This window comes from Sceloporus undulatus, chromosome 2 (genome assembly GCF_019175285.1).
Source record: "Sceloporus undulatus isolate JIND9_A2432 ecotype Alabama chromosome 2, SceUnd_v1.1, whole genome shotgun sequence".
Lineage (NCBI taxonomy): Eukaryota > Metazoa > Chordata > Lepidosauria > Squamata > Phrynosomatidae > Sceloporus > Sceloporus undulatus.
Genome location: NC_056523.1, coordinates 331,560,592 through 331,584,406, shown reverse-complemented (window position 1 = coordinate 331,584,406; position 23,815 = coordinate 331,560,592). Strand labels below are relative to the sequence as shown.

Sequence of the window (23,815 nt, the reverse complement as noted above, 5' to 3'; positions counted from 1 at the left end):
AGTAAAGGAAACCAATCATAGAGTTGGAAGGTCCATCCAGTCCAACCCTCTGCCATGCCGGAACTCACAATCACAGCATACCTGACAGATGGCCACCCAGCCTCTTCTTAAAGATCTCCAAAGAAGGAGACTCCATCACTGTCTGGGGAACTGTGTTCCACTGTCGAACAGACCTTACTGTCAGGAAGTTCCTCCTAATGTTAAGGTGGAAACTCTTTTCCTGGATCTTGCATTCATTGTTCCGTGTTCTAGTCTCTGGAGCAGCAGAAAACAAGCTTGCTCCCTCCAGGCTAAACATACCCAGATCCTTAAGTCTTTCCTCATAAGCACCCTATAGTTCCATAGTGTTTCTGCTTTCAAACAAAACCTCTTAAAGCTGGCTCAGCAGTTACAGAATGTGTTTGAACCAAAATATGAGTGCACTATGGGGTGGGGAGTGTGAGACCATGCTTGTGCAGAGCAGGGACCAAGGGTACCTTTGTACGGCACCCAGGGAACTTATATTGGCTGCGGGGAAGGTTTCACTATGTTGCATATGCCTGTGCTGAAGTGCGAGGTGGTAGATCTGTAAGCCTGTTTTATTCTAGTGACTCCTTGATTTTCATATATTTGGGTCATGCTTACTAGAATCATAGAATTGTAGAGTTGGAAGAGACCACAAGGGCCATTCAGTCCAATCCCCTGCCATGCAGGAACTCTCAATCAAAGCATACCTGACAGATGGCCATCCAACCTCTTCCTTCAAGGAGGAAGACTCCACCACTCCCCAAGGGAGTGTGTGTGTTCCACTGTCAAACAGCCCTTACTGTCAGGAAGTTCCTCCTAATGTTGAGGTGGAATCTCTTTTTCTGTAGCTTGCATCCATTGTTCCGTGTTCTAATCTCTGGAGCAGCAGAAAACAAGTTTGCTCCATCTTCAGTGTGACACCCCTTCAAATATTTAAATAGGGCTATCATATCACCTCTTAGCCATCTCTTTTCCAGGCTAAACACATCCAGCTCCCTAAGTCATTGCTCATGGTTTCTAGACCCTTCACCATTTTAGTTCCCCTCCTTTGGACACACTCCAGTTTCTCAACATCCTTTTTGAATTGTGATGCCCAGAACTGGACACAGTATTCTGGGTGAGGCTTGACCAAAGCAGAATAGAGTGCCACTCTTACCCCCTCTTGATCTAAAGACTATACTTCTATTGATGCAACTTAAAATTGCATTGGCTGCATCGCACTGTTGACTCATGTTCAACTTGTGGTCTACTTGTACTCCTAGATCCTTTTCACATCTAGAACAAGAAATTCTTGTTCTTCTTGAATAGTTTTGACAGGACTGTGGGTCTCCAGACTATCTTGCATTTGAGGTCAAGGATCTTGAACAAGAGGAAGGTCTGTGTGCTGAAGCCCAGCCCAGGCCTATGAAACATGAATTCTCCTCAAGGACTTGAAATACACAGTGGCTTTCCATCTTATTGCCTGAGGTTTCCACACTGCCATTGATGTCAGTTCCAGTTGATGCAGAATTGCCTCATTGCAGGAGAGAAAGGAAAGCACAGTCCCTGAGGCAGACTGGAGGAACAGGAGCTGGCATCTTCCTCTTCCAGAACTTGGGCCAGGACTGGCAAGTGGCGCAAAGCTGCCTGGATGCAAGCAGTTGCTCTCGGTCCCTCCCAACTTGCTAGGGAGTCAGTTTTGGAATCTGGCCCACATTCCAGTGGGGGGAATCTAATCCTTCTATGGCTGGCCCTCTCTGAAGCCTACTGGTGGAAGGCATTCCACTCCCCTGTGCTTCCTGTCCTAAGGGGTCAGCTTCTGGGTAGAGGGAGAGGTGGGAGGGGACCCCTTTGCTCAAAGGTTGTCAAGGTGGCTGCAAGAGCTGCTGTGAATTTCTAAGAATTGGTGCAGGTGGAGACCCAGCTGGGATGGGTGCGGTCAGTCATGCTCAAACTGGCCAAGCATTCCAGTTGTTGCAGCAGGTGCCCTTAGGAAGCCAAGACTGGGCAGTAGAGGGGCATGCTCTCCCCAGGAGCAGAGTGGGGATTGCCTGTCAAGCCTCCTGCCCACCTGCATGAGAGGACTCCCATCTAAAAGGGACCATCTAAAAATAATTCTTGATGCCTCTTTAGGCCTCTGAGATGGACCATGAACAACTTCAGTACTGCAAGTAGTGTGTGTGTGTGCATAACATGAGCTGATGCCGCCATTACTCGGCCTTTATTTACACTGTTTTTCAGGGTGAATTTCAGAGCCAGGGTTTTTTCTGCTGGGCAGTGGTTCAGAGGGCATGGCCCCATCGCACTGGGCATCTTCCTCAGCTACACAGCAAGGTAAGAGAGTCGGTCCCACTGAGAGCCAGGGCGGAAGGCACAGGGATGGAAGTGGGATAAACAGCACCAGTCTTTGGGTCTGCCTGATTAAGTGAGGCCAACACATGCCTCTGGGAATCCCCCACACAAGACATGAGCACGCCAGTGACCATCCTGTCTTGAGGTTACTGTGGAGCAGGCCATTGGGCTGACAATCTCCCACATGATCTGCCCCAAGGTGTGCGGGATGTGATGGTCTCTGGCTTTTTAGGTCCTGATGCTTAGTTCTTTCATCCGACTGGCCAGACAAGGGCTGTTTCCCTGTGCCTGCTATTGCCTTTCTGTGAGTCCCTGTTAAAACTGTGGGGCACATATTGCCTTTGCAAGAGAGTCCTCAGCCTCTCCTTGTGGATCTGCAGCAACGTTTAAATTATATACATCCCAAAGCCATACCATTATTGTGCCAGCACAGATCCAGGACATGCTAGGAGTGCTTCCTCTTTGTCCGTGTGCTGGATTCGTCATCCTCCACCAACCACCTTCCTTTGCAACATCTTTGGCTTATTTTCTTGACTTGTTGTCTCAAAGCTCCTTGTTGGTTTGCATTCTGGTTGTGACTGACTGAAGCCTGGGCTGAGTGTTGGTCCTTGGGCCTGGTGGCCTTTTTGGGTGTCTTGCTGTTAGAATGGTGCTATTCATAAAACACAGCAGGTCTGATCAGGGCTCAGATCCCAGGCAGCCTTGTTTGGAGACAACTCTCTCGGTTGGAGGAGGTGAAGAACTTCCTAGCCCTATTTAAGGCACCCAAAAGAGGGGAGCTAAGATTACCAGACTGAAAACTGAAAAGGGCTCCTGGACCTTTAACAATTGCATAGAAAGTGTGGCTTCATTTATTCATTTTTTGTATTATTTTTGGGGAGGGTTTCCTCTTACTCCCACAACCATCACAGGTGCAGCTGGGTGAGGACCTGGGAGACAGAGCCTTCTTGCTGGCTGCTCCCAAGAGGCTATCAAACTCTCTGCCAAAAGAGGCCCAGTTGGACCTCTTCTGCTCTTGTTTTGCTGGCAAGCAAGGGCCTTCATATTTAAACAGGCCTTCAGCTGGTTGGAGTATGGCAATGGGTCTGCTTTAGTATGTTTTTGACTGTTGTAAAGTAGATAATGATTGATATTTTTAAATTTTTAAAAAATTTCAAACTGCTTTAGTTGTATTGATTTAATGTGTGGTTTGAGCCGCTTTGGGTCCAATATGGGAGAAATGTGGGATATACATTTAATTAATCAATTAACTATCTAACAGCTCACTTTTCTTCCTGACATGGTTGCTTATGGTGAGGCTAAAACAAGATAAGACTAAAAACCTGATGATAAACTTAAATAAAATAAATAAACTTAAAACACAATTAAACAGGAGATAATGTGTGTATGGTATCTTGTTTGGATTTGGTCTTACTTGGATGCCAGACTTGATACAGGTCCGGAGGATGTAACCTTGGCCCCTGCTTGTACAGGATTGATGGATAGTTTCCAAGTTGTGTGTGCAGCCCAAGGATGTGGGCAGGATCCTTGGAGAAGCAAGAACCACCACATGTGTACTAGATTCTGTTTCTATGAAATTGGTGCCTGGCAGCTGGATGAGGGTGAATCAACTGAAGCTTAATCCAGACAAGACAGAGGTGCTCCTGGTCATCTCAAAGACAGATCTGGGACTAGAGATTCAGCCTGGGTTAGATGGGGTTACACTTGCCTTGAAGATTCAGGTTTGCCATTTAGGAGTACTCCTGGACTCAGCCCTGAGCATGGAGGCCCAGGTTTCGGCAATGACCAGGATTGCATTCACACAGTTACAGCAAGAGTGCCAACTGTGCCCATTCCTGGAGGTGTCTGATCTTTCCATGGTAACACATGCCTTGGTTACATCACGTTTGGATTACTGTAATGGGCTCTATGTGGGGCTGCCCTTGAAATGTTCTCAGAAACTTCAGTTGGTCTAAAGAGCTACTGCCAGATAGTTAATGGGGACTGGCCCCAGGGAGCACACAATTTTCTTGTTGCAACCGGTCTGTTTCTGGACACAGTTCAAACTCCTGGTGATGACCTATGAAGCCCTCTACGGCCAAGGTCCAGGTTATTTGAAGGAATGTACTGTATTTGTCTTTATGGCCGGGTCTAAAAACCCTAAAGGTACCAGATCCCATCTGATCTTGTAAGTTAAACAGGGTCAGCCCTGGTTAGTACTTGGATGAGAGACTGACAATGAATACTAGGCACTGGAGGCTATATCTCAGAGGAAGGAACTGGGGAAATCTCCTCTGAGTGTTCCGTGCCTAAGAAAACTCTATTAAATTATTGGGGTCCCCACATGTGCACAAACTCTCTTCAACTGGGGTGCCACAGTGGTAAGGACCCTTCTTGTATCTCCACCTTATTTTGCTTTTTTGTTCACCTTCTTAAGTTGAAAGGCAACTTGGAAATATTGAAATTCAATAGATTAAAATCCTTTGCATTCAGAAAGCAGTAGGAGAGGTGTAACTGTGCATCTTCCTTCATGTACCCATATGAGAGCTTTAAGATGTTCTGAGGAGGCCCTTTTCTGAGTCCTGTTTGGTGTGAATAAGGGAGACAACAGAGCCTTCTTGGTGGCTGCTCCCAAACTTTGGAACTCGCTCCCTATGGAGGCCAGGATGGCTCCATCCTTGCTCTCTGGTGCAAATTCAAACATGTATATTCTGTCAGACTTCTGAAAATGTAATGATACGGGCTTTTAATGATGTGCTGTGCTATTTAATTGTTTACATAGTCATTTAATTAATCTCAATGTTTTTAGTGTTTGATGTTTTACCTTTATAAGTTATTTAATAGATTATGTATATGAAACACAAATGAATTCTGTGTTTAGTAGGCCCCCTCTCCAAGATACCTCATTATAGATGTACATGCCAGTACAGGTACACTTGGCCCTCTGTATCCATGGATGCTTTATCCATTGATTCAACCATCCACATCTTGAAACTATTTAAAAACAACATCAATTCTAAAAGCAAACCTTGTTTTTGCCATTTTATGTAGCAGACACCATTTGACTGTGCCATTGTGTTTAAAGGGACTTGAGCATCAATGGATTTTAGTATACATGATGGGTCCTGGAAGGAACCAAATCCCAGCAGATACCAAAGGCCCATAAAATTCAAAATGCTGGTCCCAAGTATTTCAGATTAGGAGACTCAACCTGTACTGTATCCCCCTATAGAAATAATGGAGGGGAGGGGGCATTTCCCAGTCACTGCTACTTTAGGGAAGTACTTTGTAGGAATGACCAGAAAAGGTTTTTATAAATACTTTTCTAGAATTGGGACTTTAGCAGCAGGAACCCTGTGCAAGAAGGATGCCAACAAGCTGGAATGTGTCCAGAGGAGAATGACCAAGATGCCGAAAGGTCTGGAAACCACCAAGGCTTGTGAAGAATGACCTTAGGAACTTGGTATTTTCAGTAGAGAGAAGGCTGAGAGGTGACATAAGAGAACCATCTTTAAAGATCTCAAAGGATGTCATGCAGAAGATGGAGCCGGCTTCTTTTCTGCTGCTCCAGAAACTAAGACACAGAGCAGTGGATTCAAATTACTGTACAGTGGTACCCCGGGATACAAAATCACCGCCTTACGAAATTTCCGGGTTACGAAAAAAATCCATTAGAAAAAACTGTTTCGGGTTACGTTTTTTTTTTCGGGTTACGAAAATTTTTTTTGGTGCTTTTCGGCGCTTTTTCACACGGAATCGCGGCTTCCAGCGCTAGCGCCTATGGCAATTTCGGCTTGCGAAAGATTTCGGGTTACGAAGGGCTCCGCGGAACGGATTACTTTCGTAACCCGGGGTACCACTGTACAGGAAAATAGATTCCTCCCAAACATTAGGAAGAACTTCTTTAATGTAAGAGCTGTTTGGCAGTGGAATTTGGGCTTCCTTGGAGGATAGTGGACTTTCATTCTTTGGATGTCCTTAGACAAAGAGCCAGCATATTGTAATGGTTTGAGCGTTGGGACCAGAGACCAAGGCTTAATCCCTGGCTTGGCCATGAAACCCACTGGATGACCTTGGGCAAGTCACACACTCTCAGCCTCAACACCATATCTGAATAAATCTCATCAACAAAACACCATTACAGGTTTGCCTTAGGGTTGCTGTAAGTCAGAAACAACTTGAAGGCACACAACAACAAGAAAGACAAAGGTTGGATGGGCATCTTTTGGGAGTTCTTCAGTTGTGGGTTCCTGCATTACAGAGGGTTGGACTATATGGCTTTTGATAGTCGCTTCCAACTGTTGCAGTTCTATAGTTTTTTGTGGGGTTTTAGGGCTATGTGGCTACATTCTGGAAGAGTTTATTCCTGACATTTCGCCAGCATCTGTGGCTGGCATCTTCATAGCCCGAAAACCGCACAAAAAATTATGGATTCCGGCCGGGAAAGCCCTCGACTTCACATTGTTATGACTCTATACCTCTCCAATGCTACTGCATTATAGGGGGATATTGCTTTTATCTCTGTAAAGGCCATTTTAAAACCCCTTTCCAGTTGTCACTTCCATGAACAGTATTGCCGAAATGGTGACCAGTGTGCATGTGTGTGTGCACATACATCTGCATGTGTGCATGTTGTGTCTGCATTTGTGTACACAAGAGATACACCTAAAATAGTGTATGCAGACACACTTAGTATAAATATCTTATATTCTTTAAGTACTTTTTTGTTGTTGATGTTTTAATATGCAGCTGACGTGACTCCCATAAGGAGCAGTGGGAAGCGGTGGGCTCCCTCTTCTGGAGATGGCTAATTCTTTTGTGTCTTGGTTTAAAAGTGGGCCAACAGATTCCAAACCTACTGTGCATCTGCACTGTAAAAATAATGTATTTTGACCCCCTTTAAGTGTTGTCACTTTCTCTTGTGGGAGTCCTGGGATTTGTAGTTTTGCAAGGTGTTAAGCATTTTCTGCCAGAGTGCTGGTACTTCACAAAACTACATACCCCAGGATTTCTGTTTGATGGAGACAGGGCATTTAAAAGTGGGGGTCAAATTGCATTATTTCTGCAGAGCAGATGCAGTGTTAGGATAGCATCTACATTGTAGAAAAAGTGCAGATTGACCCCACTTTAATTGCCATGGATCCATCCTATGGAAATCTGGGATTTGTAGTTTTGCAGGGTCCTTAGCCTCTTCTGCCTCACAAAACTAGAACACCAGGATTTCTGTAAGATGGGTGGAGCTGTGGCACTTAAAAGCAATGTCGCCCCTCCTTTCTTGCGGACTTGAGTTCCTCACTCTTGAATATTCATGGAGTGACCTCCGTTATTTTCAGTGGGATGCGCCCCCGTGGGCACACACCCCATTCAAGCCAATGGGGTTTGAATATCTGAAAGTCTCTGTTTTCATGGGGGGGCATGTGTTTTGAATGGATCCCCTGCGAAAACAGAGGGCTGACTGTAATGCAGTTTGCAAGTATAGCAAATATAATGCAAGTTCCAAAGCCATGCAATGAAAATGCAATGCAATGCAGTTACAATGCCAATCCATGCAATTGCCGGTGCAATGGAAATGCCAATGCAATTACAATGCAATGCCAATACAATGCAGTTACAATGCCAGTGCAATTATAATACCAAGGCCAATGCAATGAAAATGCCAATGCAGTATTAGACGGAATTAGAACCATCTAATTAAAAAGATTGTATGTGCAGCATTGTGTAAATTGACAGTGCTTTATAAATAAAGGTTAATAATAATAATAACAACAGTATAAGTGCAGTGCCAATGCAGTACAATGCAGTGCCAGTGCAATTACAATGCCAGTGCAGTATAATGCAATGAAATGCAAATGTCACTGTCAATTTATTTATTTATGCCAATGCAGTGCAGTGCCGATGCATTGAAAATTCCAATGCAATGACAATACAATGCAATTACAATGCCAATGCAGTGATAAATGCCAATGCAATTACAGTGCTAATGCAGTGCAATGCCAATGCCATGCCATGCCTATGCAGTGCAATTACAATGCAAATGCCAATGCAGCGATAAATGCCAGTGCCTATGCAATTACAATGCAAATATCAAGCCCAATGCATTGCATGCTCCTTGGGGGCGGAGCCTTCTGGGGGCGGGAAGGGCGCCTGATGGGCAGGCGTTGCGGCCAATGGGAGTCCGGGGGCGGGCACCAGGGCAGCAGCTGGTAGGAAATGGACTGGGTGCCCGAAGCAGGCAGCAGCCTTGGCACCGGGAGGACAGCTGGGGCCCAGGCTGCTGACCCTCTTCCTCCAGGTGAGCCCTGTGCCAGCTCTGCCCCCCGCACCCTCTGCCCCAGCTCCCCCTTAGGGACTTTGTTCTGGGGGGAGGCAGGGGATCTCTGGCACCCCCTTTGCCAGGGGCAGCAGTGAGGCTGTGCATGGGGAGGGCTGGTGGTCACCTTTTGGCTGGGGGGGGGGCCCCCCCTGCCTCCCTGGCCCTGGCCCTGGCCTGGTCCCCCAAAGGGTGGCCCTGGGGAAGGGGAGCCCCTCGCCTTCCTGCATTTCCTTTGGCCTTGCTGGGCCCTGCAAGAGACAGCAGGGCCTGGGCACCTCAGAGGAATGGTCGATGTGTCTGTGTGTGTCGATACAGATATACAGATATATAGGAGGACTGTCCTTTGTCTTCCTGCCTGGCATTGCCTCTCTTCCCCTTGGGGATTTTGTTTTGGGGGGTGACAGGGGTCTTTACCACCCCCTTTACCAGGGGCACCAGTAAAGCTGTGCATGGGGAGGGCTGGTGCTCATCTTTTTGGGGGGGGCGCTCCCTGGTCTGGTTCCCCAAAGTGTGGCCCTGGGGAAGGGGAGCCCTGCCTTCTTGCATTTCTTTTGGCCTTGTTGGGCCCTCTCTCTCTCTCTCTCTCTCTCTCTCTCTGTATGTGTGTGTGTCACACACAGGAGGGCTGTCCTTTGTCTTCCTGCCTAGCATTGGCTCCCTTCTCCTTGGGGACTTTGTTTTGGGGGTAGGCAGGAGGTCTCCGCCACCCCCTTGCCAGATGCACCAGTGAAGCTATGCAATGGGGAAGGTTGGTGGTCATCTTGATAGGGGGGCCTGCCTGGCCTGGTCTGGTCTGGTCCCCCAAAGTTTGGCCCTGGATCCTTGCTTTGGCCTTGCTGGGCCCTGAAAGAGAGAGCAATGGAATGGACTCTCTCTCTCTCTCTCTCTGTACGTGTGAATACATATCATATGTGTGTGTATAGGAGGGCTGTCCTTTGTCTTCCTGCCCGGCATTTCCTCCCTTCTCTTTGGGGTGGGCTGGGGGCTGCCTCCCTAGCTTGCATTAGGACAAAGCAGGGCTGGGGTCTGGAGTCTGCCATCCCCTGCCTCCCTGGCCTCTGCTATCTTTGAGGGAAGGTTGTGGCTCTCACTCTCCCACCATGGCTGAGCCTTGCTGAAGCAAGTGTCTCAAGCTGTTGGGGATTTGGGAGGGGTGCTGGGACACCCCCCTCCCCCAGGGAATGATGGCATCCATAGTCTCTTGTGGGTTTTTCAAGCTATGTTGCTGTGTTAAGGGATGATATGATAGCCCTGTTTAAACATTTGAAGGGAGGTCATATTGAGGATGGAGCAAACTTTTTTTCTGCTGCTCCAGAGAGTAGAACCCAGGACAGCGGATGAACACAGTCACATAGCTCAAAAACCCCACAGAAAACTATGAATGCCGGCCATAAAAGCTTTTGATTTCATGGCGGCAGCAGCAATGTTGACATAGAGTAAGAGAGGTGGAAGGGACCCCCAAGGGCCACCCAGTCCAACCTGCCACACAGGAAGACACCATCATAGCCCTCCTTGTGACAGATTACCATTAGCATAAAAAGCTCCAAGGAAGGAATAACAGGATCCTGGATTTTGAAAGGATCCCCAAGGGCCATCCAGTCCAACCTCCTGCTACCATGCAGGAATAGACAATCCCTGGGACAAATGGCCACCCAACCTCTGTTTAAAAACAGCCTCTAAAGAAGGAAACTCCACCAGCCTCCATTGAGGTGGCAGCGTTTTCCACTGCCCAACAGCTCTTACTGTCAGGAAGTTCCTCCTCATGTTGAGGTGGAATCTGTAGCTTGCATCCATTGCTCCATGGCCTGTTCTCTGGAGGAGCAGAAAACAAGCTTGCTCCATCCTCAATATGACATCCCTTCAAATATTTAAACAGGGTTATCATGTCACTCTTAATCTTCTCCTCTGTAGGCTAAGCATATCACGCTCCCTACGTCTCTCCTCACAGGGCTTTATGGTTTCCAGACCCTTCATTATTTTGGTGGCCCTCCTCTGGACTTGCTCAAGCTTTTCAACATCCTTTTTGAATTGTGTTGTCCAGAACTGGACACAGGATTCTTGGTGAGGCCTGACTAAAGCAGAATAAAGTGGCACTGTTACTTTTCTTGAACTTGACACTATATGTCTATTGATGCAGCCTAGAATTGCATTGACTTTTTCGGCTGCAGCATCACAGTGGAGAGGGGCTGGCATCTCTGCTTGTATGTCTGCCTGCCTGCCTGCCTACCAGGGGCTTTAGGGCTGTGTCTTTAAACTGCAAGCAGAAGAGGGGTGGATCTGCCTGGAGTCCAGCTTCTCCCTCAGGCAGAAGGGCATGCCAGGACATGCTCAGCCCTCCTGCCAGACCCCTCCTGGCCTCCCCACTGCAGGCCCTGGGCTTCTCAGACCCACAGGGTTGGCAGCCACAGTCAGGCCCTTCCTGGCTCTGCTTTGAGCACAGCCAGCCTTTGCCCAATCTTGGCCTAGTCTTGCCCACTCTTCACAGAGCAAACAGCAGGAAGAACTTTGGGTTCCTGCCTTCCCATGCCAACTTCCAAAACCTGGTCTGACCCCCTTTGGCTTTATTTTGTCCTCGGTTATTGTCACTGTGGCGGTGGCGAAGGCTCACCCTGTCTAATTTGTAAGCTGCTCTGAGAGCATTTCTGAAGAGACGGGTGTAAATACAATAAATAATAATAATCATATGGGGTACAAAGGAGCAGCGGCCTCACATTAACGCCAGATCCCAGTGTCTTAGCATTTGTGGGGCGGGGAAATTTGTGGCAGCACCTCCATGTTGGCTCATTGCCTTTGTGGATTCATACTGCTAAGTTGATTCTGACTTATGAACAAGAGCCCTGTTATTAATTGCCTTCTGCATCTCTTGCAAGCTAAAAAAACAAGTCTCTGCCTCCAAGGAACCCACCATCTAAATCCCAATAATTGGAAAGCCAGGCAGCAAATGGATGCAGAAGAGTGAGATAGATAGGTAGAAATACAGGTTGGGAAAAGTGTACCCACTCAGCCCCAGTATTTGTGGACTGCAGCTCCTAGTGTTCCTCACCACTGGCTATGCTGACTATAGGGCTTCTGAGAGATGCAGTCACACAGCTTCTGCAGGGCTGTGTTGTTCCCATTGCTGAGTAAGATTGATCAAATGTGGACACCTTTGCAGGTACAGTGGTACCTCGGGTTACGAAATTAATTCGTTCCGCGGCTAATTTCGTAACCCGAAAAACCTTCGTAACCCGAATTGCCATAGGCGCTAATGGGGAAAAAAGCCGCGGCTCTGCCGCGGCTCCATTTAAACAGCGCCGGCGTTTTTTCGTAACCCGAAAAAACGTTCGTAACCCGAAACAATAAATCCCTATGGGATTTTTTCGTATCCCGAAAAATTCGTAAGCTGGGTAATTCGTATCCCGAGGTACCACTGTATTTGGATGCAAAGAACACTAAGCCAAAGGGTTTGTGGAAGAGGAAGGCTTTGAGGATGACTCAGCTTCCCATAAAATCATAGAGTTAGAAGGGACCCACAAGGGCATCCAATCCAACCCCCTAGACACCATCCTAGTCCTCCTTGTGACCGATGGCCATCCAGCCTCTGCTTAAAAGCCTCCAAAGAAGGTGACTCCACCAGGCTTCCTGTTTTCTGCTGCCTGCTCTGTCATTTCTGCTGCTGCTGTTGAAATTCCATTTTCAATCTCTCTGGAGCAGAGACCTTTCCCTTGTTCTCTGAAGCAGCAGCACTACATAAACCAGACTGGTGCCTCTGCTTCCTCTGGTCTTCTCTGGAAGGGGCCTGGCAGCCTGGCTCAGGGGGACCAGGGCCTGAAGGGAGGGATCTTCACTTCAGGGCGACCACATGTCCTCACCGCAAAGGAGAACGAGGCACCAGAAAATGTAGGACATCACCAAATAAAAGCTAAAAACACTTGTATAAATGTAAATTCATGCTTCTAAGGTCCAAAACACTGCTTGAAACTGCTTTAACTGCCCTGGCCCATAGAATCATAGAGTTGGAAGAGACCCCAAGGGCCATCCAGTTCAATCCCATTCTGCCATGCAGGAACTCTCTATCAAAGCATCACTGACAGATGGCCATCCAGCCTCTGCTTAAAGACCGCCAAAGAAGGAGACTCCACCACAATCTCCGAGGAAGGAGTGTGTTCCACTGTCAAACAGCCTTTACTGTCATGGAGTTCTTCCTAAGGTTTGAGGTGGAATCTCTTTTGCTGTAGCTTGCATCCATTGTTCCAGACTATTTTCTCTGGAGAAGCAGAAAACAAGCTTGCTCCATCCTCAATGTGACACCCCTTCAGTTACTTAAACAGGGCTATCATAGCCCCTCTTGTCTCTTCCAGTCTAGACATCCCCAGCTCCCTAAGTCTCCCCTCATAAGGCAAGGTTTCCAGACCCTTCACCATTTTGGTGGCCTTCCTTTTGACATGCTCCAGTTTCTCAACATCCTTTTTCAATTGTGGATTTCAGTATTCCAGGTGAGGTCTGACCAAAGCTCAGTGCTAGGGAATGCTTGGAACTGTAGTTTTGAGAGACATTTAACCTTCTCTGTCAGAGTTATAGCACCACAATAAACTACAGTTCCCTAGCACTGAGTCAGGGCAGTTAAAGCGGTCGCAAACTGTTTTTTCTTCTTCTTCTGTAGTGTGTTTTGGACCTTAGTCAAGCTCAAAATGGAGGACATTTAGACAATCGTGGATAGAAGATTGAAATGTAAGACATGTCCTGGGATAGGAGGGTGTCTGGTCACCTTGTCTTTGCCTCCTCCTTGCTTCATGACCTTTGAGGGGAACCAGGTGCAAAGTCTGGCAGGGGTGATGGTATTAGTAGATGGGAGCAGCTTCCATTGTCTCCTTGTCCTGAAAGAAACCCTGGGCTGTAAGGCTTCTGGTGCCTCAGACGGCAACCCTGCAATTGGCAACTGGTCCGGGCACATTGGCTTCCTGCACAAATAGCTTGTGTGTTTGTATGTAGTTCAGGAGGACAGGTGTGCAAGGGGAGGTCTGAAGGACTGCCAGGTGGAAGACGGAGCCAGCCTGTTCTCTGCTGCTCTAGAGACTGGGACATGAACCAGTGCATTCAAATTGCAAGGAAAAAGATTTCCCCTAAACAGGTCTTATGATCTTGACAGTAAGCTGTTTGAGCCTCCTCTGACTCTGGAACTCCCTGCCACCTGAGGTTTTGGGTACCCCCCCCCCCAGCTCTCTTTTTGCCTACAAGTCTTTTTTATTATTATTTAGAAAGACATTTAATTGATGTTAGTCATATGGCAGAATGCTGTTTAAAATGGTGTACTCTGTTTTTCTTTCAGTGTTGTTAATTGTGTTGTAAATGGTTTTTAAAACTGTATTTTTTTGTGGGTTTTTCAGGCTATGTGGCCTTGTTCTAGAAGAGTTTATTCCTGACGTTTCGCCAGCATCAGTGGCTGGAATCACAAAAAACTATGGATGCTGGTCATGAAAGCCTTCAATTTAGCATTGGTTTTTAAAACTGTTTTTAATTGGGGGTTTAAAAATTTGTATGCTGTACTGTCCAAAACACACTGCAGAAACAATTCAGTTTGAGACTGCTTTAACTGCCCTGCCTCAATGCTAGGGAATTCTAGGAACTGCAGTTTTGTGAGACATTTAGCCTTCTCTGTCAGACAGCTCTGGTGCCACAATAAACTACAGTTCCCAGGATTCCCTTGCACTGAGCCAGAGCAGTTAAAGCAGTCTCAGACTGGATTGTTTCTGCAGTGTGTTTTGGGCTGATATTTTAAAGCTTAATTTTATTTTAAATTTTGTAAGCTGCCTGGGGTCCATGGCAGGAGAAAGAATGGATAGAATTTGGATAAAATAAATATGTTTTCCAGTGGAATAAACTGCCTTGGAGGTTGGTGGACTTTTCTTCCTCGGAGGCAATAAAACAGAACTTGGAAGGGGGTCTTTCAGGCTTCATCTACACTGCAGAATTAATGCAGTTTGACATCACTTCAATTGCCTTGGCTCAATATTATGGAATTCTGGGATTTGTAGGTTTTTTTTTGAGATATTTAGCCTTTTCTGTATCAGAGACCTCTGGTGCCAGAACAAACTACAGATCCCAGGATTCCATACCATTGAGACATGGCAGTTAAAGTGGGGTCTAACTATATTCCTTCTGCAGTGTAGATGCAGATTTAGGGATCTTTTATTTGTTTATTCCCGCATGGTTGAAAGGTGTTGGACTACCGTAGATATCCTCTGGTGGATTTTCCAGCTCTGTGATTTGCTTTTGCCCCTGCCCTTTCCACAATTGCCTCCATGTTTTCCTTGCTGTTGGCTAGTGCCACGTGTCCTTAGGGTGCCAAGTTGGGGCCTGGCAGCTGTGTCTCCTTTGCTTGATTTGCAGTAACCATGTTGCTCATTCACACTAATTAATTTCTTTAGCATTTATTTTATTTAATGCATTTTCAAATTGTTTCCAATGCTCTCGCAGTAGTTGTGTCGTGGTGCAGTGCTGGAAAGCTGTGGTGGTCCAGAAAGGCGTCATTCCTTTTCCATAATATTCTTTTGGATACAGGAGGGTAAAAAGGCATTGCTTTCCCCCTTCCCCACCATACACAAGGAAATAAGATGTGATTCTCGGGGTTTCTTTGCTATGTGGTTTGTGCCAACTGAATGTCCTGGTAAAAGCTTGCCCTTTGCCTGATTTACTTTCAGTGTAAAGAATCTGACCTCCAGGCATTTTTGGAGCCAGGAGAGAAGCCTGGCAGACAACTGTTCAGGGACCAAGCAGGGGCAGGAATGCCCCAGAGAATGAGGAATTCCGAGATGGCCGTGGGAGGCAGAGGGCTGAGCAGGGGGAATTCCTGGGCACTGGCAGGAGCCAGTCCCCCCAAAGAGTGCCACATCAGGTTAACCAGTTTATATACCATCACCACCGCTGCCTTTAGACCCCTGGAAAACAGTGTGAGACCATGGCAGGGTTCCTTCCAAGATGTCTCTCTTCTTGACCTGCCAAATCATACAATCATAGAATTGTAGAATTGGAAGAGACCACAAGGGCCATCCAGTCCAACCGCCTGCCATGCAGGAGCCCTTTCTTCCTGCAATCTGGCTGCTTTTCCCCAAGGCAGTCCCTTTAGGCTCTACAGCTCTCAGAACTCTCTGGTCAGAATTCTGGGAGTCATGACCCCCAAATTTTCCTTTCCTGAGCTCTGCTGGGGATGTGTGTTCTGCTCTCTCTTGGCTCTCTATTTACCCTGCTCTTGTCTCTGTTGTGGACCTTCCTTCTCCCTGCCAGTGAACAATAAAGAACCAGCTGGGTGGTACTCATGGTGGTCTTCCCAGGCCTTTTTCAGTCCTTCTTTTCCACTCCTCAGTCAAGCAAAAATGGAAGGTAAGCGTGCAAGAATGTCATCCGAAGTCACCGGGCTCGTGGGGCAAGCAAGCTGGCTGGCAAGTTGCCTTGCAACCAGGAGGGATCCCCATTTAACCTCTGTTCCCCCTGGCACCTGGCCAGCCTCCCGGTCTCAGTGGCAGCAACTGCTTCCCGTGCCATATCGTGGGGCCCTTTGTTCACTGAGGGCTTGGTTTGGGCAGTGCCCTTCTTGGCCTGCTGCCAGGGAGCACTTGTGGCATCCTGGTTGGTGGCCCAGGGGTGGGTGACTCAGCCTCTGACGTCTGTCCGCCACCCACGGGAGCCCAGCTGTAGGATGGAGACACCCCAGGCCTTGCATCAGAGGAGAAGGGCTGGAGCCACGGCAGAGGGAGGCGGGCAAGGAGGCTTAGCCTGATGGGGAAAGCTGTGGGGTGAGAAAGGATGTCCTGGGGGCTGCTGTGGCTGCTATCCGGGTCAGCAGGAACTAAGGGGTTCCCAGCTCTTTCTCTTCTGGGACAGGGGAAGACCTGTGGCTGCTTTTACGAGGTCTGCAAAGACAGCTGGAGTTTTGGCTTCTGCATTTTTGGGGGTATAGGTGCCAGTATCATGAGCCAGACCACTGGTCCATGGAGCTCAGTATTGTGTGCACTGACCAGCATTTGGGGGCTCTCCAGACCAGAGCAGGAGGGTCTTTACCAGCTGACCTTTCCTGATGTGTGTGCCCATCCAAGATCTCCAGGAGTGGCTCTTTTCTTTGTCTCACCACCTTCACAGGTGGGTCTGATGGAGATGCAGGAATCATACAATCATAGAGTTGGAAGATATCCCCAAGGGCCATCCAGTCCAACCCCCTGCCATGCAGGAATATACAATCACAGCATCCCCGATGGCCATCCAGCCTCTTTTTAAAAACCTCCAAAGAAGGAGACTCCACCAAAATGTCTGAGGGAGTGTGTTCCAATGTCAAACAGCTCTTACTGTCAGGAAGTTCCTCCTAAGGTTAAGGTGGAATCTCTTTTCCTGTAGCTTGCATCCATTGTTCTGTGTTCTATTTTCTGAAGCAGCAGAAAACAAGCTTGCTCCATCCTCAACATGACATGACACCTCTTCAAATACTTAAGCAGGGCTATCATATTCCCTCTTAACCATCTCTTCTCCAGGCTAAACATACCCAGTTTCCTGAGCTGCTCCTCGTAGGGCTTCAGAGTTTCCAGACTCTTCACCATTTTGGTTGCCCTTCTTTGGACATGTTCCAGCTTCTCAACATCCTGGGAGACTAGAGTTGGACTCTGCTCAGCTGAAGAAACCCACATGGTGACCTTGGGCAAAGCACACACTCTCAGCCTCAGAGGAAGGCAGTGGCAAACTTCCTCTGAAGAAATCTGGCCAATAATAATAATAATAATGATGATGATGATGATGATGATGTTTATATCCCGCCTGTCCATCAGGATCGAGGCGGCTTACAATAAAAGTAAAAATACAACAGTATAACAATATAAAATAAAACCATTATCCCTCCCACCAATACAACAATTAAAATTCCCCTATAACAATAAAATGTCATTCAGATTATTAAAACAATCCAACAGTCAAACAGCAGCAAAGAGATGGGTACATTGAATATTCTGTATGGGATCCATGTCAACGGGAGACAGAGTGGATTATTCTGGGAAGGCCTGTTGGAAGAGACCTGTCTTGATAGCCTTTTTAAAACTGTCAAGGTTGGTAATGTTTCGGATCTCTTCCAACAGGCCGTTCCATAGTTTGGGAGCGGCAGGTGAGAAGGTAACTGCAGCCAGCCTGGTCTTTATTGGCTGCAGTAAATTTTTCCCAGAGGACCTTAATGTGCGGGGTGGATTGTACGGAAGACGGAGATCCCACCGGTAGACTGAACCCAGGCCATGAAGGGCTTTAAAGGTCATCACCAACACCTTGTACTGTGCCCAGAAACTAATAGGTAGCCAGTGAAGAAATTTCAGTATAGGTGTTATATGGTCACTTCTAGCTGTCCCAGTAACCAATCTGGCTACCATATTTTGAACCAATTGTAGTTTTCGAACTAGGTACAAGGGTAGCCCAATGTAGAGTGTATTACAGAAATCGAGTTGTGAGGTTAGCAGCGCATGTACTAATGTTGTCAGGTCCCCCGGTTCCAGTAAAGGACGAAGCTGGCGTATCAGCCAAAGCTGATAACAAGCACTCCTGACTGCCACATTTACCTGATTTGACATCAGAAGCGATGAGTCCAGGAGCACTCCCTAACTGCGAACGCAATCCTTTAAGGGGAGTGTGACCCCGTCCAGGACCAGTTGACGTATCCGTATACTTGGATTAGGATTCCCAACAGTGAGTACCTCTGTCTTACATGGATTCAGTTTCAGTCTCTTTTTCCTCATCCAGTCCATTATCGCCTTAAGGTTGAGTGGAGAGATGCCATCCTTGGTCAAGATTGTTGTTGGAAGCATGTAGAGGTATATTTAGGTGTCGTCAGCATATTGATAACACCCTGCCCCATGAAAACCTTGGGATAGAATTGCTATAAATTGCAGTCGACTGGAACACACATCTCATAAGCAAAAGTGAAGAAATAATAATGACCTTTTAAAAGAGAAACCTTTTCTGGGAGATGGGGAAGTGGGCAAGAAGGTGGTTCCTTGCAGCCTCTTCTAAACCCTCAAAGGGCTGTTTTCATTGTTCCTTTTCTGGTGTGTTCTCAGGGAGGAGACACGGTTGCAGAGATGACATTTGAGGTGTAACACAAACCAGAGCATTCTCAGCATTTGGAGAAATCCCCCCTCTTCAAACCCCTCCCTTGACCAGATATCATAACAGAGGACAAGGCACAGCAAAATGTAAGGACATTAAAGAACAATATAGCCCACCAGAGTTGGGGTGGCAATTGGCTGCCTTCCCCCAACCCTGATTCCTGTGCTAGCACATTGCATAGATGCACTCAGCTTGCCCCCTTCCCCTGCTTCTGTTTCCCAGGCTTTTGCAGTGAAGGGGGTGGCCCAGATCCCAGGCTTGGGCTTCTTTGGCTCAGAGTCTCTGCCTCCTGGCTGCCTTCTCTTTTTGGCTGCCTTAGGCCTCCCTCCATTGCAGCTGGCAGGGCTGCCAGGGCATTTGGCTCATCTGCTCATCACTCTGCTTAGCTCCTGTTACGGTGAGCTCTGCTCTGGCCAGGTGGATAAATATAGATGGGGATGTGCCACAGAGGAGCTGCTATGCGCTTGGCCTTTGAGACTGAAGGGACCATGCTGGGGCTCCCTTGTCCTCTTTGATGCCCAGCCTGGCATGGAGGGGTCTCCTGCGAATGCAGACAGGAGGGGGGCATCCCCAACTCCCCTCTCCTCCAGGCACATTGAGTGCTACCTGGGAGCATTACCTTTTCTGCGGTAAAGAGAGCTAGGGAGGACTCTAAATCCCAGCGTGTCATCCCTGCCTGCTTCTCAGGATGCTGGGAAATGTAGTCTGTAGGACAAGATTGGGTGGGCGCACAGAGCAACTGCTCTGCTTGTGGCTGGTCCTTTGTTGCTCTGGGGTGTGGATGGGAAGGTGCGCCCTTTCTCCAGGTGTTGCACGACTGCAGCTCTCAGCAGGTCTCTATCCAGCATAACGAAGGTTGGAGGAAGCTGGGAGCTGATGTCCAACAAGTTCTGGAGGGAAGCATGGAATTTTGCAGGAGTGGCTCAATAAAGGAGAGATTGAGATTTTGGCAGGTAGAAGATTTATTTATTTATGCACCCCCCCCCCCAAAAAAAACACCCCAATGCTGCCTGCAATACATTTTTCACTCTCGGGAGCAATCACCGAAATGGCAAATTGTGTTATGGGTGTGTGGTGTGTAATAGAGTTGCTTATAGAGGGATATTTATTCCAGGTCTTCTTTTCTCTGCTGCCAACATATTTTGTCATTTCTGCATCAGAGGTGGCCAGAGTCTGGCTGCATAGAGACCTCAATAATATTTTTGTGGTCCTTTTCCTGGCAAATTTTTTTTACAAAAATAATACAGGAAATGAATAATCTCCCTGCAAAGCCTCCAGGAGCAGCAGTGTATATTTGAAGTAGGTTGCAAGAAGTCCTACAGGTTTTGACATTTTAAAAAAAAGACAATTAAAAAAGTATGTGGATTTCTTTTTTTCTGGTTTCCATTTTTTGACATTCTGTACAGCTGCTGGACAGTCCTGGGGTGGAAAACTAACCATTGGAACTGCTGCATTTGATCTCTTCTACACAGTGCCATAAAAATGGGTATTTTATCCGTGGCAGGGGCTTGAACTAGATGGCCTTTGGGTCCCTTCCAACTGCAATGCTGTGATGCAGCTGATGAGGCATTTCACTGTTTGAAAGCCCAGGTGTTTTATTTTTTAAAATGTATTCCAGGGCAAAACAAGACTAGCATCTCCCACATTTTAACCCCACAGGAAACTGTAGCATGTTAGCCTGAGAGAAAATAAATACCTCGAGGTAACCCCAGTGGATTGCATAGCTAAGTGGGATTTGAACCTGGGCTCTGAATCTAGGCCAGTGATGGTGAACTTTTACAGACCGAATGCCCAAAATGCAACCCAGACCCCACTTATTTATTGCAAAGTGCCACGTCCCTCTGGCTTTCTAGTAAGAAACTCTGGCAAACTCTGTGCTAGGGAAACAGCATGTGTGCCCACAGAGAGGGCTCTGAGTGCCACCTCTGGCACACATGCCATAGGTTCGCCATCACTGATCTAGGCTATACCCAAGCGAGATTTGAACCAAGGTCATTTCATGGCTAAGTGGGACTTGAATTTAGAGGAAGGCAGGATGTCTCCTAGCTTGCTCTCTTTGGCCTGTTACAGACTGCCAAAATAAAGCTGCTTCGGGTCTCTTTGGAGGCATGCTATTTAAATGATGCATGGGTCCTAAGAGTCCGGAGGTCGCGCCAAAGCCACACTCCATTCCTAAGCACTGGAGTGCAGCTTTGGTGCAGCTTCCAGATTCTTAGGGTGCATGCATCATTTAAACAGCATACCTCCAAAGAGACCCGAAGCAGCTTTATTTTGGCAGTCTGTAACAGGCCTTTGTGACAGCAGGTGAAGGCTTAAGGTTTTTTATGGTGCTTTACAGTTTTTAAAATAATATTTTAAATTGTGTTAATACTGGTAGTTTAATGCTTTTTAAATCTCAACTTTTGTACGTTTTTTAGCTATGTGTTCTTTTATTGCAATTTTGCTGGTCATGATCTGAAATACTGTGGGGAAAACAAGGTAGTCTTTAATTTACCACAATTTTATTCTCGGTATTTTATTTACGTTTCTCCAATTTCTACTCAGGAAAAATGAAAATGAGTGCCGAAATACCTCAAAACTGCAGCAAGTCTCCCTCCATCCTCAGGCCTGGCAGTCAGTATTAAGAGCTAAGAAAAGTAGGATTAGTTTTGTTTTACTTCTAAAATATACCCCAACTGCTGTTATTTTATATGTTAGCAGCTAAATTACACATAATGGATTTCATAATGTGAATGTAATAGATAAATATTGGGCTTGATATATACCAGTAATTCAAGATTTCTTTGAGTCGTGGGGAAATAACCTCCGTCTCCACTCCAAGTCTTCAAAACTCATAGAAACTTTACAGCTTTCATTTTAACAAATCTATAGTTTTAGTGGACTTTGAGGGAGCCTCCCTTAGAAGGCTGTTGTGGAAGGCAGATTGAGGTCTAATCTGCACTGCAGAATTAATGCAGTTTGACACTGCTTTAACTGCTATATCTCAAGGCTATTGAGTCTTGGGATTTGTACTTTTGAGAGGTTTTGCTGCCTTCTCTGTTAGAAAGCCACCTCAAACTACAGATCTCAGGATTCCATAAAACTGAGCCAGGGCAGTAAAAGTGGTGTCAAACAGGATTATTTCAGCAGTGCAGATTAGACCTTAAATTAAAATGGTAAGGCTTTGTGGAACTGGCTCACCCTTAAGGGGTTTCTCGTTGTTCCCTCACACACCCCAGTATTTGAAAAGGAGTTGAAAAGCTATCTGCTTCTAGATAGTGTTTTATTGTCCACATTGCTGTTTTACTAATGTTTTATTGCTTTGGCTCTGGACATGTATTTTTCACACTGGCTGAATTATGATTTTTTAAACTGCAATTGTGAAAACATTAAAATATTATATATACAGTTGGCCCTCCGTATCCACGGACTCTTTATCCATCTGCAGCTTGAAAATATTTACAGTCGCCCTTGGAACTCGCGGGGGATCTTTTCCAGACACACACACCCACGAGTTCCAAAACTCATGCCTATTCAAGCCCCATAGGCTATTCAAGCCCCATAGGCTTGAATGGGGCGCTTGCATGCAGGGCTCATGCCACGGGTCCATTGAGATTAATGGCGGCCATCCCTTTCACAGATTTTCAAGTCTGCGGATTTCAAGTCCACAGACTTGCAGGGGGCAACTGTAATATATACACTTATATTCCAAAAAAAGCAAATCTTGACTTTGCCACTTTATTTAAGGGATATCATTTTACTATGCCATTGTATTTAATGAGACTTGAGCATCCGTAGATTTTGCTATCCATGGGGGTTCCTGGAACCAAACTCCTCAGTTACGAAGGGCTCACTGTATATCAACATACTGTATTTATATCCTGCCAAGGATCACAAGGGCGCATACAACAAAATCCATTCAAGCATTTTAAAACAATTTTAAAAGTAATGATTAATGATTAAGACCATTTAAAATGAAGCACATGATCAGATTTAGATGGAATCAGTTCAGCACCAAAAACTTTAGCAGAAAACTATGTTTTAGTGCCAGAATTAAGCCGATCTGTCTCTGTTGATTAGGTTCCTCTTCTGTGCCCCACCCGAATGGGATATGGGAGCAAGGCTTTCTCCACTGTGGCACCCCAGCTGTAAAATACCCATCCTTTGAAGACCCACTTGGCTCCAACTTTGGCACCAATAGTCAAAGCATGGCTATTTTTTAAAGGCTTGGGGGCCCAGTTTGTAAATCTGGTGGGTTTTAAACTCTTTTAACTTCATATGTTTTTGTTTAGTATGCTTCTAGAATGTTTACATTACTTTTTAAAACAGGCCTTATTGTTAAAACATTTTATGAAGTAGGGTGGGATATAACTGTTTAAGTAAATCATAGAATCATAGAATCATAGAGTTGGAAGAGACCACAAGGGCCATCCAGTCCAACCCCCTGCCATGCAGGAAATCACAATCAAAGCATCCCCGACAGATGGCCATCCAACCTCTGCTTGAAGACCTCTAAGGAAGAAGACTCCACTACACTTTGAGGGAGTGTGTTCCACTGTCGAACAGCCCTTACTGTCAGGAAGTTCCTCCTAATGTTGGGGTGGAATCTCTTTTCCTGGAGCTTGCATCCATTGTTCCGGGTCCTGTTCTCTGGAGCAGCAGAAAACAAGCTTGCTCCCTCCTCAATATGACATCCCTTCAAATATTTAAACAGGGCTATCATATCACCTCTTAGCCTTCTCTTCTCCAGGCTAATAAATAAATAAGGGAGCTGGATGCCACAGTGGAGAAGGCCTTTCCTGTATTTCCACTTGTATTTTTCCATTTTTCTGGCCACCTGAAGTTGTGTTTGGCCAAGAAAGGCAGTTTAGAAGTATTAAATGCCACTATATTGAAATCTTTTGCATGCAGAAATCAGCAGGATAGGGGTAACTGCACATCATTCTGGAATAGCCTGCAAAGTAGGCTGGACTACAACTCCCATAACCCCACAGCCAGCATTGTTCTCTGTGAGATTATTAAAAGGAGAAAAGGAAGGGGAAAGCTATGTAGCAGCACCTTTCAGATTAACTGGTTATTTTAGTGTGAGTTTTCCTG

The 23,815-nt window shown here is 46.5% G+C and overlaps 1 protein-coding gene across 16 annotated transcripts in view; it reads left to right on the top strand.

The window, feature by feature from the left end:
- Positions 1 to 23,815, top strand: part of FAM214B (family with sequence similarity 214 member B) — a 62,868-nt gene that overhangs the window by 4,298 nt on the left and 34,755 nt on the right. For 3 of the 16 annotated variants that reach the window (XM_042451652.1, XM_042451640.1, XM_042451644.1), the window contains exons 2-5: positions 2,227 to 2,319; positions 18,115 to 18,319; positions 18,691 to 18,825; positions 21,284 to 21,375. The exons of 2 other annotated variants lie outside the window; for them this stretch is intronic. The gene's annotated coding sequence lies outside the window, so the exon portion shown is untranslated. Of the gene's footprint in view, positions 1 to 2,226; positions 2,320 to 8,495; positions 8,609 to 17,465; positions 18,320 to 18,690; positions 18,826 to 21,283; positions 21,376 to 23,815 lie in introns of those variants that run through there. 11 more of the 16 variants (XM_042451654.1, XM_042451647.1, XM_042451653.1 and 8 more) reach the window with 9 other exon arrangements.